The 19,672-nt window shown below is 38.4% G+C and overlaps 1 protein-coding gene across 2 annotated transcripts in view; it reads right to left on the minus strand.

The window, feature by feature from the left end:
• The window catches only part of FAM110B (family with sequence similarity 110 member B), a 78,075-nt gene that overhangs the window by 14,770 nt on the left and 43,633 nt on the right, over nucleotides 1–19,672 (minus strand). For both annotated transcript variants that reach the window (XM_085313569.1, XM_085313570.1), the window contains exon 2: nucleotides 2,247–2,320. The gene's annotated coding sequence lies outside the window, so the exon portion shown is untranslated. The remainder of the gene's footprint in view (nucleotides 1–2,246; nucleotides 2,321–19,672) is intronic.

The raw sequence follows: 19,672 nt of genomic DNA on the forward strand, positions 1-19,672 counted from the left end.
TTGCTTCATCTCATGTTCGTTTGCTATTTGCTGCAGTGCTGATACAAGTAATAGGCTTCCCCTTGGATAGCCCTGAACCTACGAATACTCTTGGATCCAATCCTCAGAAGTGCCTTAGACTGTGTAACTTGCTTAGTTATTTATCTGTTTATAAGCCTATCACATGACCTCACCATTGCCTATGTTTTCATCCTCCTCTCATACCTGTGATACAGACCTGTTTAATAGCTCCCCTCTCCTGCTAACAAAAGCCCCAAACAGGGAATTAAACAAGAGATTGAATGTGATAACCCAATGTTATAAAGGAAATTTTTCCAAATCCAGAAGTCGGATACAGGTCTCCTGCGCTTGAAGCTACTGCTACTGCCCATTAAATTGTTCCTTCTTCAGAGATGACTATCAATGACCTTTCTAAATAGGTTGGTGTAGAGAAATCAAGCTCAAAACTCCCAAGATCAAGCCCCTTAGCCAGACAAATCCCAGGACACAGTGAACAAGGCTCTTAGCTACAAATGAGGCCATTTGGTTACAGCCTTCTCACTTGCCAGCACTGCCTGCCTGAAGGTAACCTCCAGCCCCAGCTCGAGCCCGTTGCCTCGTCCTCTCCAGGGGACTGAGCCTCTTTGGGGACAGAGATGCCCCTCACCCACTTGAGCCAAATAATCACTGATCTCCACTTGTTTCTAGATGTTCTCCAAAAGCTAACAATTAAGGCGTGCTGGCTGTGTCAACGCAGCCAAGACCGAATGCTGTTTTCATCTCAAATCAGAAATTCTATCTTTTCTGTTTGTAAAGCAAGCAAGACACTGTCCCCCAAATTACAGATCTCTTGAAGCATTTGTATGAACACCAAACGTTGAATTAGTTTTCTGAGAAGACAGAAATAAATCCCATACAACATGACATCACGAGGGTGAAAATATGAAACATGACTGAAATTAGCATAGTTTAATTTGTGACCACAAAAAATTATAGCAGATTAATTACAAGGCTTTGAATGTTACTGATGTCAATCATTGGCACAGCTTAGACAGCTTTGCTGTCTTTCATTTTATACTACAACATATTTGGAATTAAGGTCTGAATTTCCTCAGCTTACAACATTTGGTTCTGAGACAATTTCAACATTCTAAGAATTGATTTTTACCCTTAAATTAGCCAAGTATACTCTCAAACTTAACATTTTCTTCTTGAAATAAAACAGCAGTGATAATTGCTAATTTAAGACCTCACACAATACAAATTTACATTCTGTAGCCAAATATGGAGACTGGAAACAGATGAACAAAAAAATGCTTTCTACTGAATGGAATTTAAACTAATAAAAAGTGCAGTGTGTTGCTGATTTGATACATGGAACATCAGATATTGATTACTATTTTTTTTTCTTTGACACAAATATTTAAAGTCCTGTAATTTAAAACTGACATATATTGTGTAAAGTGAATTTTGCAAACTCCATTCAACTATTCAGGGACACTCAAACACTATTACCATTTTAAAATTTATTAGTGTACCATCACTGTTAAAAAATGCCACACTCATAACTACTGTCTTCTCCTTTTGTCTCCTTGGGTTTCAGGGTTTCAGTTGTTTTTCTTTATATTTACTGAGAGTAAAGCTACTTGACCACATTCTTTCAATTTTTCCTGATATTGGATTTTTCCTCTTTTGTTTAGGAGCTTTAATGATGGATAAAAGATTTTAAACACTTTAATGCTTGCCACCTGCTCAGACCTTGAAATCAACTTCAGAGAGTGCTGTGGACAGACTCAGAAATGTTGAAACTTTCTTCCATTTTGGAGACAAGTAATAACAAGATAAACTAGAAAAACCCCTGGAGGCTTAAGGCTAGAAGTCCCTTCTTGGGTTGAAACTCTTCATTCTAAAATTCTCACAGTTTACTGAATTGAAAGACTGCAACTAGACAAAATACAGACTGGAAATAAAGGAAAAACCTCCACCTGAATTACTGGACTATTTCAAGAGAGGATTCTGCCATGCTGGCACATACATCACTATGATTGAGGTCAGTAAAAGAAAACCTCAATCTTAAACACAAGGAACAAATATTCACAGCCAATCAGTCTGAGATCAAATAAATTAAATCACTCTTTCTGGACCTTTACTATTATCACGACATACCTCCCAAGACAGCAGAAGAAGAAAAGGAAAAGTCCTTCTGCAATTACCCTTGTTATTACCAACCCCAGGATAAAGAAACATATGTTAATTGAAAATCATACCTGTAAAAACACAGTGCTAAACTCTTGTCCAGGCTCTGAATGACAGATTATAACGCCATAACGCCTCAAGGGATCTGTTTGAAAGAAAAGATGAAAAAAAAGTTAAAAAAAAAGTAGGAATATGGCAAGCATATACACTTCAGTGCTGCTGAACAATTCTGTAATGTTAGAGGACTTGGAAACCAAGCGCCAAGGAGAGCCCACACTGCTCCAGGGAAGGACAAAAACGTGGGGTGGCCAGGAAAGCAACCAACAATATTTCAAATGAAAGAGAAAAACAAGGAAAGCAACACATCTGTCCATTGGAAAAGCTACGAGCTGTGTCACAAAACTAATTAAAAAGCCATTTGGGAAGCCTCGAAGCAAAAACTCGCATATGCCACCGTATGCAAGGTATGCAACCGAGTTGGCACCTTGCGGTGGGAGAATGCATAAACGCAAATAGGGCTCAACTTTGAAATGAAATTTCTAAGTCATTCATGAAGAACACTAGAAAACTGTGCATTTCAGGCTGTTATTATAGATAAATGCTATCAACTGCTTTTGACAACTTCCAGGTGAAGAACAAAAACATACTAAAAGAAAAAAATCACCCTAAAAAAAACTACTTCCATGAAACAGATTTATGAAGGCTAGGAATCAGTGTCAACTACCTCATCAGGATTCATCAAAGGAATAATATTAACATTTAGATGTTAATGTTACTGCAGCTCAGATGCCAGTCAATTTTGACATTAAAAATGTCACTGGTAATGGTTCGTTTTTAAATGACCTCCCAGATATGGGGTTAAGTTCAAAAAGTAAAAAGCCTAAAACAACTTTGTTAAAAAGCTTCTAAGTTCTTACATGGTATAAGAAATTAGTTATTTACTTTCTAGCATCTATTTGCACAGATTATTCATGGAAGAACTACAGTAATGAACCAGGGACACAAAATTAATAAAATATATGAATTTCTATTGCTGCACAAGACTTAACTGCCTCTTCTCTTTTTCTTAATTAAGCACTTATTTAAAATACCAAGTGTTGCTGTGGTTTAAAAAAGTATTTACAAAATCCTACCATTCTAGTCAACCGATAAACATTTCACCTCACATTCTCTCCTTTTCCTCTCTAAAATTATTAGGCAAGATCTTAGATTTATATCAGTTTAAAGCCCACACAGAGAAAAATCCAGACCTTTGTAATGTCTCACCTGATAAAAATTCATGTAAATATCTTCACAATACATAGGACAGACTGAAATCCCTCTTGAATGTTTAAAAGTTATGGGATAATTGTTCTGTAAATTAAGTTGCTATACACACAATAGTTAAGGAAGATAAATTAGTATATTCAAGATGTCCTTTGTATATAGGCATTTAATGATACATTAAAAATAATTACTGATACTTTCTTCAGGTTGCATTGTTACTGTGTACATAACGTTTTACATACATATTTCAATTTTCATTTCTGTCATGCACTTTTTTCCACTTTTGATTTTCAGCTGCATAGCAGAAACTTTACAGCTTTGGAAGAATGAGCTAGACTGCACGCTCATATGTCAACCATTTATCATATAAACAAGATTTTCCTAAAAATATACCAGCAAATTTGCCCAGTACTTACTGGACAGAGAAGACCAGGCACTAGTAGCCAGTACCCCAGCCAATGCCCCTCAAACAACCGCCCCAAATCCCTGCCGACCCTCTCTTCCTGATCCTTCCCTCACTGTTCCTTCAAGATTAGATCTGAAAACTATATTCCTCCCCTCAGCAATTCCACTCCCAAATTTATGTGAAGGAATACAACACTGCAAACTGTGTTTAATTGTAAAATATTTTAAAGTAAGAGTGGATAGGTTGGGGCTTGTTTAAAACAAAGTTTTCTTTGTTTTTCCCTACTATGACTGATGAGCATCTCTGCCAGTGTAGTCTGTATCTGTCTCATCTCATGATCTGCTTTTATGTTTGAGCAGTATGTGTTTGTTTTTTTCTCTCCTCCTGCTAAATCCCTCTCAGCTTCATTCTGCTCCTTTCCAAGGCATTATCTCATCCTCAGTCAAATATCTCTAACGACCCCATAAACTATTTTTTTTTAATCAGGCATTTAACAGTCCGAGGATTTTATCTAATAGTCAAAGACTGCAATATAAATAAATAAATAAAATGTGAGACAGCATCCAGCTGAGAGGTCAGTCCTATTCCATTGACTTGAAAGATTTGAGACTTCTACTGTGGTCTATCCTGGCTTGAACTTGAGGTTTATGTTCTGTTTCAGTCCCCTTGTAAGACAGTAAACATATCCATAAGCTCACAAGAATTGTTAAAGAAAAATGATCCTGCCTCATTTCACCATCTGCTCTTCCTTTCTATTCGGATTCTTTGTGGTTGCTAGGATGAAACGTGCCTGCTGCTGTTTCTCAGTCCAGCTACCCAGCTGCTGCTCCTCACCAGGAACCCCCACCAGTTACACGTTCACACCCCGTGGATGGGCACACCTTCTACCACAAAGGCATGTTCACAGTTACTCAGCAGTCTGGGGCCTCAGCAATGCAAGGACCTGCCTAAGAGCACCAACAGGCAGAGCAGGAAAAAACATGCAGGTGTTTGGTCAATGAGGTCTGTCATCTCCTCTTGCTATGGCTTAAGAAATTGCCATCCTCAAGCTTAGCACTCTGCCCTGCAACCGGAACAAAGCTGGCAGAGAAAACACACCAGACGTCACTAAGAAGTCCAGCATCCGCTGAGAAAGGTGGACTTATTTTTACATGCAGGACTGCACTGCAACAGGAAAGGAAGCCAAAAAATCCATTCTTCTAATATCATTGTGAGGCTTGTGGCCACCCAGCAGAAGGGCAGAAAAGTCAGGCTGGCACAGAAAGATTCGTCAATGCAGTATTTTTAAGGAGAGCTTCTTAACATAGACATAGTGCAAGGCCATGCACCAAAAAGCTTCCTTCCTATCACATCAAGGTATTTACACTTTTATTTTCTATTGATATGAATAAATACATTCATATACAAACACACACACCCCTATCTATATGGTTTACTCTAATACTAGTAATTCAAATGACTTGAGAACTATTCATAGGATAGCAGCTATACCCAAAATAAAACCCTTCAAAATTCTGGCAAGACTAGAAACTTTTCTATCATTTCCTCAAAATGTAACACTTATGTTATATAATTATTTCAAATAGCAACAGGGAAAACACATTTATGATGTGACTATCAGTGTGAGCTATACAGCAGAAGATGTCCTTTTTTAGTGAACAGCAGTGTATACCATTTCAAAAATGTATAGCCTGTTGCATCTAAGTGCTGCAGTGAGACTATTATAACAAAAAATTCAAGTATTAATACTGGAGCAGTTCTCGCACAGTAGATTGTCATAATTTTTTGGTTCTACAATAAACATACTCTAATTCAAGGGTTTCTTGAGAGGACATGCATTAAACTGAAATTACTAGGAAGGAACACATCCCATGGGCTTCATTAAACTTAGACCTGGACCTACGATAGCAATGAACAAAATAGATATATAAGCACAACTCAAACAGTTAATGTTCTGTGAAGCTTTTAAGCATATTACTGGTTTCAATCATTGATAATAGAAAACAAAAGACCAACAACACTATTTAGCAGCTGTAAAAGGAATGTACAAGGACAGACTGTTAATGGATAAAGCTGATGAGTGCATGTAGAGTCAGATCATCAAGAAATACAGACAAAAAGGACAACATTGAACTAAGAGTTTTATACAAAACATGTTCCTAATAACTTATACATGCACATTAGTTTCATTATAAATATTCAGCCTGCCTTCACGTAAGCAATTGCACAGTGTTGCAAAGAAGGCTCTCTGTGCTACTCCCAGTCAGGAGGCACATTTCTCAAAACAAACCTAAGTGTTACACAAGTTCACAAGATCAACACAACAGTGCAATGTTCTCCAGTGCTTCAGACAGGACTAACGGCGATGCACTACCCCGCGCAGCATCTTTGAGAGCCCTGATACGCTCAACAGCGTGCTCACTGCGCCTGGAGACTGTGCCTGGTGCAGCTCGGATAGGAAAAAAAAGAGCCTAGGAAATCCATGGGCAGACACAATTAGACTTTGTAAGGGTAGAAACAAACACCACCTTAGTCTACGACAGAATCTGAAACAAATCCACCTGCCCAAGGCAGAACTATACTTTCACCTCACTGTTTCAAGAGGATGAACTGTTTTGGTAACAAATCTCCTTCAACACTTTCAGCCCAATGTACCGCCCCCCTTCAGCATTACATTTCAGGTGAACTTCTTAACCAGTTCAAGACCTTTAACATAGTAGAGAGGGACCAGGTACAGTACTGTAAACATTTTAAACCTATGAAAAAAGCATAGCTGCATGAACAGCAAGAGAGAGAACACAGAATACAACCCAAATCTCTGTAGGAAATGTGAATCAGTGTTCAGAACATCTGTCAGCACAAATAAAGGTATAAAATCCTCCATTCTCAATTACTTTTTTTTTTTGAGTAAAAGAAGTGTCATATAAATATTTCTTAAGTTCCAATTACTCACACAGATATCATTCTAGTGGCTTTAGAAAATCTCATCCCTTCTGCATGCACTATGCCAGATCATTGTCACAAAGTTTTGGCTCCTCTGCCTATCCATCTGTATCGCCCAGGGCCAATTCAGAGCAACCCAGAAGGCCCTTAAATAATGTATGCTTGTCTTCTCCATGAGATGGAAGGTAGGTAATAAAGAAACAAGCTGTATTTATTCCACACTTTCTTGGGAAGTTGTAGTAAAATAGGCAGCCAGCCTTAGCTTGAAAAGGAGTTCATGTATTTGTGACCAAATCACTACCAAACAACTGGTCTTCAAGACGGTTGTAGAACTTATTACTGCTGGTAACTAACATAATTAGGTTTTTCAGTTCTTTTTTGGACTTCTTTGTGGACTTAGAGGTCCTTGATTTCACTTTTCTTGCATGTATATGATTCAGATAAAAATACAGCTAGGTATATCACCACACACTGAAAACATTGATTGCATAGTATATACCACATGCTGTGAGGAGTCATGACTTATGTTTATTTCTGATTTCAATCATTTCTTAAATTTTTCTCTTTATGTAAATTAACAAGGTCAGTGATAGCAGATCTGTGTTACCTCTACAGGAACGACTTTTGCTGGTCTCTACAACATTTTCTTTTACAAACAGAAAGTGGTCATAGAGTATTTCTCTTAAAAACTGATAAAATGTGATATAGTGCCAAAGACATGGTAGTTGACATCTGTGCAAAAAAATGATGGATCATTTGGATCTTATCGATGGGCTCACGAGACATATTTTAACTTTTGCCTTAGCATGAATCATTAAAGCAACTGTCCTCACCTTTCCAATTCCCTTCTTTAAAAAAAAATGGGATAGGTCAGATCTAAACAGCAAGAGGAAAGCTGATGTCAGACTTCTAAAAGTCACAAAAATCCATGAAGCTAAGCCATGTACACAAAGCAATTTACCTCCTGAGCTTCACCTTGAAGTCTGAACAACCGATATAAAGGCAGAAATTATATTAAACCTAGGCAGAGAGCAATGAAGCCAAAATAAGGAACTGTGGACTACAGTAAGACTGTAAAAAAAAAAAAAAAAAAAAAAAAACACATTAATTTCAACATTTTTCAGGTCAGTCATTCACAAGAGTTTGAATTACATCAGTTCCCAATTCACATTTTCTACACCTTTGTTCTCCCACAGACTCATTCAAATTTCTCTTTAAGAAAAAAAAAATTCTTTTGCAACTGCTATAAAAACACTGAATAAGGGCCAAGCAGCTGGCCTACTGCAATTGCTCATTATACTAATTTTAACAGTTTCTCTCATCTGCTGGTAAAAATCAAGGTCAAGTGAAACATGTTAATAACTCCTATAAGGAGATCTTAGGATCTTAAAATTCAATTTGTAGCTAAATAAATTCTAAACATTTTTAATATTACCAGCTAAAGGATATGCAAACTGTTGAGGAAGAAGTGATACTCCCTTTCAAGAAGACTATTTAAATAATAAAAAAACCTTTGTAAAATCAGGCTGTGATCTTTAGGGTTAGGGCAAAGTAGCACTGAAATGTAAAAGTAACAGAAAAAAATTTCCATCTCTTTTTGGCAAGCATCCCACTTCTTTTGGCGAGTCAGCCATATTTCTTAGGGTATCTTATCCTTTTGAGGTCAAAGATGTACACTTTTCACTAGTGGGGCCAGAAAACTGTTCTATTCCACCAATGGTTTCTTTAGTTGGTTGCTTCTCAGTTAAGCATCCTTACACTGGAAAAGTACTATGTTGAAAGGAAAAACCACTGAAGAGCTCAGATCACTGATATTACATATTCCAAATTTCAAAAACTCAAAGGAAGAAACCGCCAATGTGTCTGACACGCAAGTCAGATCCCGGAGATTTCACACACACGCACACAGCAACAGGAAAAGTTGAATAGTGCTTCATCCAGAATCAGGGACACAGGTCAATGACAGGCTGATGAGCCCAAAATCTGTGGCGTTTCCTTCCTAGATAAGGAAAAGGCGATCAGGCTATTTTGGAATGGTAATTCTCTCCATTACAGATTCCTTCAACTGAACACTGTCGCGTATGCCAGTAAAACACTAAAGTTCTCTCCCTCAGGAGAGAAAATAGTTCTTGTTAGTGACACTGTAATACTGTGCATTTGATTGTGTCACTGCATACTAAAATATTTGTATGCACTCTATGTATTCATTTCCTTTAGCATGTTTTTTTTCATTTCTTGCCAAACTTAGCTTTTCCTTGGATATCCACAACCCAAGAATTGCCAAGACTTAGCTTAGACAGAGATCTGAATCTTAAAGAGTAATTAAAATAAGTAAAAGGACTCTTTCCCATTGCAGGAGAAAACTGAGGTGAAAGAAAAACAGAATGAAACTATTATACAGTGGGTTTTAAGTATTTTCTTAGGCAACATCATATTAAAGGCATCACTGTGCTTGCAGTCTGTCTTCTTTATGAAATGTGAACATACATATATATATATATATATATATGTATGTATGTAAATAAACTTTCTCTAGCCATTCTTTTTGTTTCTTCCTGGTTTAAGTCTTGGCCCTAAACAGTATGACCTTAGAAACGTTGCAACAGAAAAAGTGAAAACAACACAGGCAACTTCACGTGAACTAGCTGGATGCTAACAAATCTTGGTCAGGACACCAAGTGCCAACATGGGCACGCACAAAGGAGCACTGCGTGCCTGTGCTGCAAGCTGGCCCAAGTCACAAGCTGGCCTCCACATACGTGAGTAGGGAGGAAACTCAAAGCTGCAGACCATTCTTCAGTGAGCAACATGGAGTGCATTTAGCAGGTGGTTAGAAAAGTGCTCTGCAGAAGTTGCACAACATGTAACAGCTTACTTGCAACATAAGTTTTCCTTAATTGAAAACAAAAATTGGAAATTGTGCTTTAAACACTTCCCAATCATCTCTATCTAAACATTCATCTCACTGTTCTTTGCAAAAATTACTGTAACAGGGGAAAATAGAGATCCAAGGCAGTTATTGAGCTACAAAAGTGAAATGGAAAATTCTTATGAGAATGAACATCACATCATCAGGGACCTCGCGCATGAATCATGGCTAAACTTTGCTCACCTTCATCCTGCCAACAGAAGGTGACTTAAAAAACAAACAGGTCTGATAGCTTGTATGATATTTTTACATCTGGATGTGCCACTTTATCTCACTCAAAAATCGTACTTGGTGTTTCCACGATGGAATCCCCTATTACTTCACTTGCTTAACTGTAATAATCAACACTAAATATCAGGTAGCATCTCATCCTGAGACTGACACTGAACACTTGATCCAGCGTATTTAGCTGGACTCAGTATTACTTAATCTAGTACAAAAGAAAAACATTTTTTGAAACAAGTAGCTGCTATATTGGTTGCTGTTGAAGCATATGTCATGTGTATTACCTTGCTCAACAGTTACTACTCCATAAAATAGATAAAAGAATAGTTTTTATAAATGGGTATGTAAAGGAATACAGTTAATTCCTCCTAATCCTTGGTCCATAACCCTAGGCAGCAGAACATACACATCTGCTAGGTAATAATTCTTGGTGAGGAGATGGAAATGAAAATAGGACTCTACATTACATATGTGCACTAGTTCCAGAAGGAGCTTCTTCCTTCCTCTCTACAAAACCCTTTGATTTTTTTATGCAGCTATCTAATTAAATTTCAGTGGGCCTTTCAAGTTTTCTGATGTCTAGCTGTTTTATGTTTAGTCCAAAATCAAAAGAGTGCACACACTCATAGACGCTCCTCTTATTAAGAGAAACCAAAACAAAAATGGTTTGTCATACGTAAAGATAACCCCTGCTCCACTTCAATCATTTCCTCAATGCAACCGCAGAAAAAAGATCATGCATGTAATTCCTACCTGCACCATAAACTCTACCTTTCTAATATTTTATTCATTCACTTTGCAAAGGGGTGCACATCATGTCAAATTCCAAAAGGAGCATCAACTGTGAGCAACATTTCTTTAACAATTGATCAACACTGTGTTTTTATTACTGTATGTTAGAGAGGGAGAGGTAGATCTACCTTCTTTATCAGCAAGAAATAAAAACATGCAATCACATTATCAATCTATTTGATTTTAAATCTGTGGTCAGTGGTTCCTTCATGAGTCCATGTGTTATTCCAGAGGAATTTTCAAAAAATAGATATGAAATGCAAATATATCATCCGAAGTTGTAAGTTCTTTATATAAGAATCCATTCATACATCAGACAACTTTTAATGGTCTGCACTTCAAAAAAAAGTTGAAACTTACTGCTCCACATTATGCATTCTGAAAATAGTAACTCTGTTAGAATATATATGTACAGTAACTGCATGTGGATTTTCAACTGGAAGTTAATGGAAGATATATTTTTAAAAAAAACCCTCAAATTTATCCAGTGTCTTACCTCTCTAGTGGCTAACCTGGATGTTTATAACATGCCTGATCATATGTTTTAAGACCTCTACAACACGTATGTTCTTTCAGGCTAGCACTAATAACATGTGATTCACTGAGATTCAGAAATTCTATCCTGGAAATTATTCCTTTTTCCCTTCCTCAGTAAGAAAATTTTGGACATTTTGCCATCTACGCTACGTTCAGTACTGCTGAGAAAGAGAAGGGCCTTTGCAGAGGTTAAAAGCAAATTCTGGGCACTGAGCCAGTCTCCAACTGTGCTTTGCCCTGCTAAACTGTGTTTAGATTCCCTGAAAGAGTATACAGTATCTGAATAAAGGCTCTTGAAATACCAGAGGCAATCTAACCTGAAAAAAACATGGAAGCAGCAGTAGATACGGTGTTTAAGCACCATTTTTCCACTTCAGTCATTAACAGAATATAATTTACATTTGAATCTTGGCTCTTTAGCAGCATCTACCTGTCTTTGTTGGATGTTTGCATTTGACTGACACAGAATTTTTAATTTTATACTATCCAAAATGTTCTAAGTTCTTCAAAGAAAAAAAAGTTGGGATCAAGACTTACTGAATAGTGACAAATTTAAGAAAGGATATAAAGAGAACGAAAAAAACTAGGAGATAATGACCAGCTTTTCCTTTTCTCTAGTTATATACAGTATTTGGAGTCACAGCCTCGTGTGCACAATTGTCTGAAATGAGTTTCTGGGTCTTCTCGTATTGCCTCTGTGAAAAATCTCTGTTTCTCTGGAGATATGGCAGAAAAAGGCAGAGAAAAGTGCAAGCTGAAGAACAGTTGAGGGTGAAAATGGAATCAAACACTAGAATATTTCTTGGATGCAACACAGTAAGGAGGGAGTGATGTCTCTTGGACACGTTATTGAGAACGATACCAGGTGCCCAGCATAGGGCATTGACACACCAGAGCAAGTTTGGAGGTTGGAGCACACAACATATGAGGAGATGCTGAGAGAACCAGGTTTATTCAGTCCTAAAAAAAAAGGGCAAAAGGAGGAGCTAATTGCTATCTACTGCTACCCAACAGAAAGGAGCAAGGGCTTTTCTCAGAGGTGCACCAGGAGGATCAGAAGAGACAATGGCCACTACCTGGGACATGGGAAATTCTGACTCTGTATACAAAGCAAAAATCTTTTTACCCTGAGAGAGGTCAAACACTGGAACAGAAGCCCAGAGAGGCTTGGAGATGCTCAGACTTTGCCTCCACAGGGCCCTGAGCAACCTGATCCAACTGGACCTGCTTTGAGCCACAGAACAGACTATGTCCCCTAGGGTGGCCCCTTCCAGCTGACATGATTCTCCAATTCTCATCTTGCTACTTCTGTTTCGTGGGCTAACAGTACCTTTGCCACAACAGCAAATCTTCCAAAACATGGAAAACACAATAATACATATTAGACCATACACGTCAAAACCCATCACCACAGATACCCATTTCATGCTATCATTCCTTTTTTCCTCCATTCTTGAAAAACTAAGAAATCTGCTTCTGGGTACACGCTGTACTCTGTGCCCTCTATACTTCTGCCTTTTGTTTCTCTCAATAATTTAGCCGTCTACAGCACACAAAATAGGATGGAAACCAACAGAAAAAGAGGCAAAAGGGGCAACCTACCTAGAATAAAAGCTTTCATTTTTTTTGTCGTGGGCACCTATAATTTATTCAGCAAGGCAGTTAGTTAACAGGCAGTGCTGTGCGGGATCTCCATGCAGGTAGCATTTAGGAATCAGTTGAGGGAATGGCCGAGAAAGGAAGCTGCTGCTGACTGGCATTCAACTTTTGGCAGAGGCTAAACAGAAGGTTTATGAGCAGCACCGCGCTGCACAAGCCTTGCTGGCTGCAGCAGCATTCAAAATGCTGCAAGAGTCCCAAGAGCCACTGTGTGGCAATACTGACACCCAGGGCTGGGACAAAACTGAGTGGAAGGCACAAGAAATCCTGTTATTTAGCAGCCATCTACAGTTAAGGGAGATTTCTGATGCCACCAAGCATATACTAGGCAGTGAAATTACGGAGGATCTTGTGCATTATTCTGATCTCAGTGTTTGTATTCAGTAATCTCCTCTTTGCATTACCACCACGATCTTTTTATTTAAGTATTATAGAAAATAAGAGAATGAAGCAAACTTTGCATTTGTGATATCAATATGCTTATTAATGAATGTCTTTATGCAGTGGATGTTGTCCACACTGCATACAAGCAGAGATATTACAAGCATGTTTTAAAGGTCAGTGAGACTTCCCAAGGATCTCTGTGCTGCCAACACTATCTTTTCTTCCTTAGTTTATTTTACCATCAAGTTATCTATGCTGTTATTATCCAATGGGAGTAGCAGAGCAGTGTATTAAGCTGTTCCTGAATTCAACAATAAGAAATACTTGATGCCCAAGGAACTGTTTTACCCTAATTCCTATGAAAGAAATAATTATAATTGTCTCATATCACTGCACTTTCATTTCCAGGTGCCAAACATTACTACAAAGCCTTCTGGTAAGGAATTTATTATGTATGTATGTACTACGATTTACTTGAGCGATGCTAAGAATTAATAATGTGCACATTATATTTATTGGTTTTCTACTGATAACTTATATGTATTTATTGTTTTACCTAGGCTCTGAAAGCAACACACCTGCCCTCTACTAGACTCCATAGCCGTGTTACTTTTGTCCTATAATTCTCTCAACAAATTTTAACTGTAAAAATGAAGCATCACCTACATAAAGTGCTTCACTTCTGAGCTACTGTTTTTTACAAGTCACAATGACAGTACAGCATTCTCAATAGATGAATTGTAAACTGCCAGACCTGAGTACTGAGCCCCGCTTTAGGAAACTGCAATTGCAAGGGGGAGGCAAAAGCAGCGGGCAGCCTCCGGGCTGGCCGGGCTGCCTGGGCAGGGGGCCGCAGCTACGCGGTGCCGATGCACAGCTCACCTGTCAGACGGAAGCAGCGCACGGCGGGATTGCCCCAGGCCCAGGCTGGGTCGTTACAACGGCGGCGCGCTCGCTTTGCGAGCCTGCTCGCCCCTCTTGCAAAAACGGAGTTCACTTCCGGCAACCGGGAACGAAGAGCGGGAGCCGAGCCGAAGGACGAGCCGAAGGACGCTCCGCTCGCCGCGCTGCGGGGCAGCTGCTGCCCCCGCGCCTGACAACGGCCAATCTCTTAGTCACTTCGCAGTTCTGGGAACAGAATACGGTCTTGTAAAATTATAACACCATTTTAACGCTACCATTATTAGCATTGTCTTCAGACAATGAAATGTTCCGATTGTACTCACTGAACACGCACTGAGTTTAAATAGCACAACTGTGTGAACACATGTTCTTTAATTAAATCCACACGCAGAAAAAAAATCTCAAAGGGAGAACTCGCTTTTTACACCATGCAAAAGCAATCCTCATTGCTGCCCTTCTGCAGCCTGAACAAATTGAGGCAAAGGGCTTAACCACACTACTATTTTCCTGCCCAGTAGCAGCCAGCTACAAAAAGCCACCCCTAACAAGCTGTCTTTAAAAGTGCTTAGGCCTGAACTCAAAAGGTTTGATTTGGTGACCTCCGCAACAAAAGCGGAAACGGTAACTGGAAGCTTGTACTCATCAGCAACATGCTGACAGAGAACTTTCGGGTTCCCTTCCTCCTCCTTCAGCACTGAGCAGCATCTAAACAAACAAAAAACCAAAACAAAACCAAAACCCACGTACACCCTCACATGATTTCCCACCATCTCTAACAAGCTGCCTCAGTTAGTGTCTCATGTTCAGATTAGGAGATATCCAGGAGACCTCAAGTTGGAGCACAGAGAGGGATCTTCTGCCCAGACCCTCGTTCTCACGTGCGTGAGAACTGTGCTGCCAGTTCACCATATATTGGTGATACCAATGCACGTTACAAAAAAAAGCAAACTGCTCTGTGTTCAAACTTACCCAAGCTTATGCCCCTAGCTAAATCTACAGCCAGGAACAGAAATAAGACAAAGCGCAAAATAAATAAAACTACAGAAGGCAAAAAGGGGTTAAAACAAATGCCCAACTTTTCACACTAAGGCTGTGAGACTACTCTAAGCAATATTAGGATCTTCCTCACAGAAAGACTGCCCAACTTGCCTGAAAGCACATTTACTTTACACTTCCTAAAGACTCCTACATCTAATATCTAACATGCAATCAAATATACTCATTATAAAAGCATTTTACTCTTATGGACACTCCCAATATAGGACATTTGAACAAACTGCCCTGCCTGCTGGAGAACAACTTCAGTACAACATGGATTCAAAGCATGTAAACTAAGGCTGGTGAGTTTTGGTGGTATGAATATGGTAAGTCAAAATTAGGAAGCTAGCCTTTCTATGCCCCACACTTACAATTTAGCAAGAAGCAAAGCTTCCTCTAAAAGGGGCTCTGGTAACTTGCCTGACCTCCTAGAGAGGCTTCTCTTCCTCTCCAAGGACTATTATATACAAAGTCTAGGGGAAAAAATACCATACAGTCAGAGGTTTTGAAGTTAGACAGTGTGAGGACTTCCATACCCCCTTAGTACTACCCGTTTCCTAACACTGCTAAAATGCATGCACATGCAACAGTTCTTCTCTATTGTAGCTTTGCCTATAGTAAAAGTAATACTACTAAGAAGTCTTGTTTTTAAACACAGAGTATATCTGAAAAGGATTGATTTTCACAGGCAAAACCCTCTTTCCCTGAAACAACAAGAAATGGGATATTCTTCCCACATGACAAAAGCTGTAGAACAAGGTTTCTTGAATATCAAGAACATAGACAATACCTGAAAATGTAAAGAATCGCTTCTCTTTCCATCTGAATCCTCATGCCCTGCTGCAGTTGCTGCCACAGAACCAGGAGGCAAAGAGCCAGGGCGCTTTAAGCTGCGCTGAAGGCAACTTAGGAGCTGGATACCAAGAGCTGGCAGCTAGACCCCTCCTCAGGGCCCAAAGTGACAGAAAACACTACTGTCAAAAGGTGCTTTTATCCTATTTTAATTCTCCCCTTTTCTCCTGGCACTTAACTGGTGCACCTGTACAACCCAAACCTGGTCGTCCGCTGTGGCCCACCTAAGCACGGCATGATGCACAGTTTCGTGTTTTAAAAAAAATTGAATTGAAAAACTGAATTAATAGAAATGCTGGAAATAGCCAGGAAACCACAACCTATTAAAAGAGGATAGTTGCCAACCTCCACCTCTGAGAAAGCTGGTTAACTGGTTAACCAGTTAACTGCTGGTTAACTAAGGAAGTTAATCCTGCCCCAAGCCCACAGAAACATGGGAACGAACCCTGTGGAGGGGAACTTGAAGGTCTTCGCTTCAGGTTTGGCCCTATCTTTATGTTTATCATTCTCAAACTTATTTCCACCCCGAAGAAGGCCATTCAAAACAGTTTGCAAGTCGCAAAATAAGCAGGTTGTCACCTTTGCACGAGGCATCGTAGCCATTTCAACGCAGACCAGTAATTTCCGTCTCAGTTGTCTAACAACGAGCAAATCTAGTATAAATTACGAAGGGAATTAGTGCGGGAATTTAGGATCCTTTTAATACAGTAATCCTGAGCCAAACTTTTAATCAGTCTCACATTCCTGAATACAAGGAGGAATTTCTTCACTGAGTGTGTGACGGAGCACTGGAACAGGTTGCCCAGAGAGGTTGTGGAGTCTCCTTCTCTGGAGATCTTCAAGGCCTGCCTGGATGCAACCCCGTCTGCCATGCTCTAGGTGACCCTGCTGAGCAGGGAGGTTGGAGTAGGTGATCTCCAGAGGTCCCTTCCAGCCTCAAACATTCTGTGATTTTGTGATCATTACCACAAACTGAACGGAACAAGTTTTCAGAGAAGGATAGTTTTAACCATCTTATTCCTTCAAATTAAACAAATACTGACCAAAGGCTAAGTTTTAGTATTATTCACAGCTACTTAGGTATAAATCAAGACTAACCAGACTGCATAACTATTTTGTTTTTCATTTTGTTACCAAGCAGATGAATACATATCCATGAAACCACGCAACAACTTACAGTAAAGAAGCAAAGTTTTGCATCAGACAACAGTCTCTCCTCTCCTGCTTAATCTGTACCTTTTTAAATAAGAAAAGGCCCCTAGTGCAAAGAGGAAGTCTTCCAAAAAAGCTACCTTTCAGTGGTGATAAAGTTTATCCTGTACGGCTTACAGGCAAGCTTGTACTCTATAAGAAAAAGTTATCAGACGTAATATATTTCACGTTAAACATTTAGGCCTTTTTCCAGTGCCAAAATTGGTATTTTTAATTTTACTTTACAGAGGTTCTGCTTTTTCCGCTCCTAATTTAGATGTCAAGGTAAGCTTTTTAAGTGTTATTCAAAAATAAAAAGAAAAACAAATAAAACAAAAATCAAAAGAATAATGACATTTTGGTGAAAATAATGTCTGAGAAGACAAAATGCCTATAGCATAAAAATATAGAGCACCAAATTTTTTAGTTCACAAATTCAATCCTAGAGCAATTTTTAATAGCCTACAAAATTGTAAAGCCTTGTAAAGTCAAGTTTACAATAGAAGTTGAAGCAGCCCCTCACTGTACCAAAGTGCCACTATAATGCAAACTTTAAAAGCATCAAACTTTAGTGAATTACGAAACCCAGTAGTTTCCTATTTTTCACATGTAACCACTTCCATAGAAAGCAGTTCTCTCTACTATATGACATACTTCTGATGCTGTAGACGGTTCTTTTTCAACCGTTTTTGTCAACTTACAAATGACAAACTGCGTACTAAACCACTAATCTTGTGAAACTTTCTTAAAAGCAAGAATATAATTGCGCTTTTTCATTTAATGTATGGATAAAATAAAAAGGGATAAGACAAAATGAGAATGAGTATATACAAAAAAATCAAAATTTGAAGTTTCGTATTTTGAAATGTATAGGAGAGAAGACAAACCTAATAGTAAGAAGAAATTCAGACAGCAGCAACAGGCAACTTAAATGAACAACTGTTTAGTCTTATCTATTAGAGGGGCCTTTAGGTAGATCTGTTCCTTTTCTTCTCAGTAGATTTAAAGAAATCTGGATTTTGAAGAAATCCACTTCAGTAAGTGTGTGCATCACCTGAATACATATGCATTTTCATACTATTTTTACAGAAGTGTAACAAATAATAAAAAAGTGTAACAAATAATAAAAAAAAGCTTAATAAATCTATATGTGCTGCATTTTCCTAGTAAAGGGCCAAATTTCATAGGTATAGCAGATCCACCTTTTTAACAGGACACCATGCACCAGCACTGAAGAGTCAGTATGTCCTAGACAGTTAGTGAAAACTTCTGCAGAAATCCTCGATTAATTTTTTTTTACAGTATCTTACTAATTCTTGTAAAACAGCATTTTTTTCCTCCCACTTGGATTTGTTCTTCTTCTTTCATTCACCATCCGTGACTTAAAAATTTAGAAAGGAACTACAGGAAATACAGACTTTGTTATACTCTGTGTGTGTGTATATATAATATATATTTATATATATATATTTATAGATATATATTTTATATATTTTTTTATATATTTATATATATATAGATATATATAAATGCGTATATAGTATTTGTTTATGTATGTTAGCCTGAATATCAAAAAAATTGCTGCTTTCCTTCTCAGCATACCTTCTGATACTGGTAAAAGCAGAAGGAAAGTCTTAACTGAAATGTCATCATTTACGACGTGCAATATTTTAGAGACTAAAATGCAACTTACCTCAGGGCAGAAGGAGAAGAGAGTAAATGAAAAATGTCAACATATGCCAAAAATACTGGCAAAGATGAAAGAGCAAAACGAGGTCATTAAAGAATGCAGTTATTTAGTTCCCGGATTAAGTTAACAAAAAATAAAAATAATAGAGGATCAGCATCCCCAGGTTACTAGGATTTGGAGAGAACGGAATAAAACATTTCTGAACCAACTCCTGATTTCTCAAACTACAGGATATCAAATTTAACTACAAAATTTTGTGAAAGTTTTCACTTTTCCCACAGTGAAACAAGTCTCTCTTCCCCTGGCAATTTTTCCTTTCAAGATGTGTTCTGGATTGGCTCCCATGGAAGGGAGAGGCCTGGCAACACTAGGTGCCTTGGGAAATATTGCCTGGCAGATTGACCAGAGATGTTAGTATGTTTTTGCCACCCTGATATCAAAAAGAAAAAAAAAAATCCAATATAAGTTCTTGGAAGTCCCTACAAGGATGCTGCTGGTTTTGTCTGAACTGCTTGAACACTGAAAAATTTCTGATAATCAAGAAGGGGGGACTGCACCAAATCCTCACTTATGTTGTGCTCAAAACCCATACCAAAACACCTGAAACTATTTGCACTGGCTAGACGGACCTTGCAAAAACAAACAAAAAAAACCCAAAAAAAACCAAAAAAAAAACCACACA

This window comes from Rhea americana, unplaced genomic scaffold, assembly GCF_003343005.1.
Source record: "Rhea americana isolate MKP2758 unplaced genomic scaffold, rheAme1 scaffold_39, whole genome shotgun sequence".
Classification (NCBI taxonomy): domain Eukaryota; kingdom Metazoa; phylum Chordata; class Aves; order Rheiformes; family Rheidae; genus Rhea; species Rhea americana.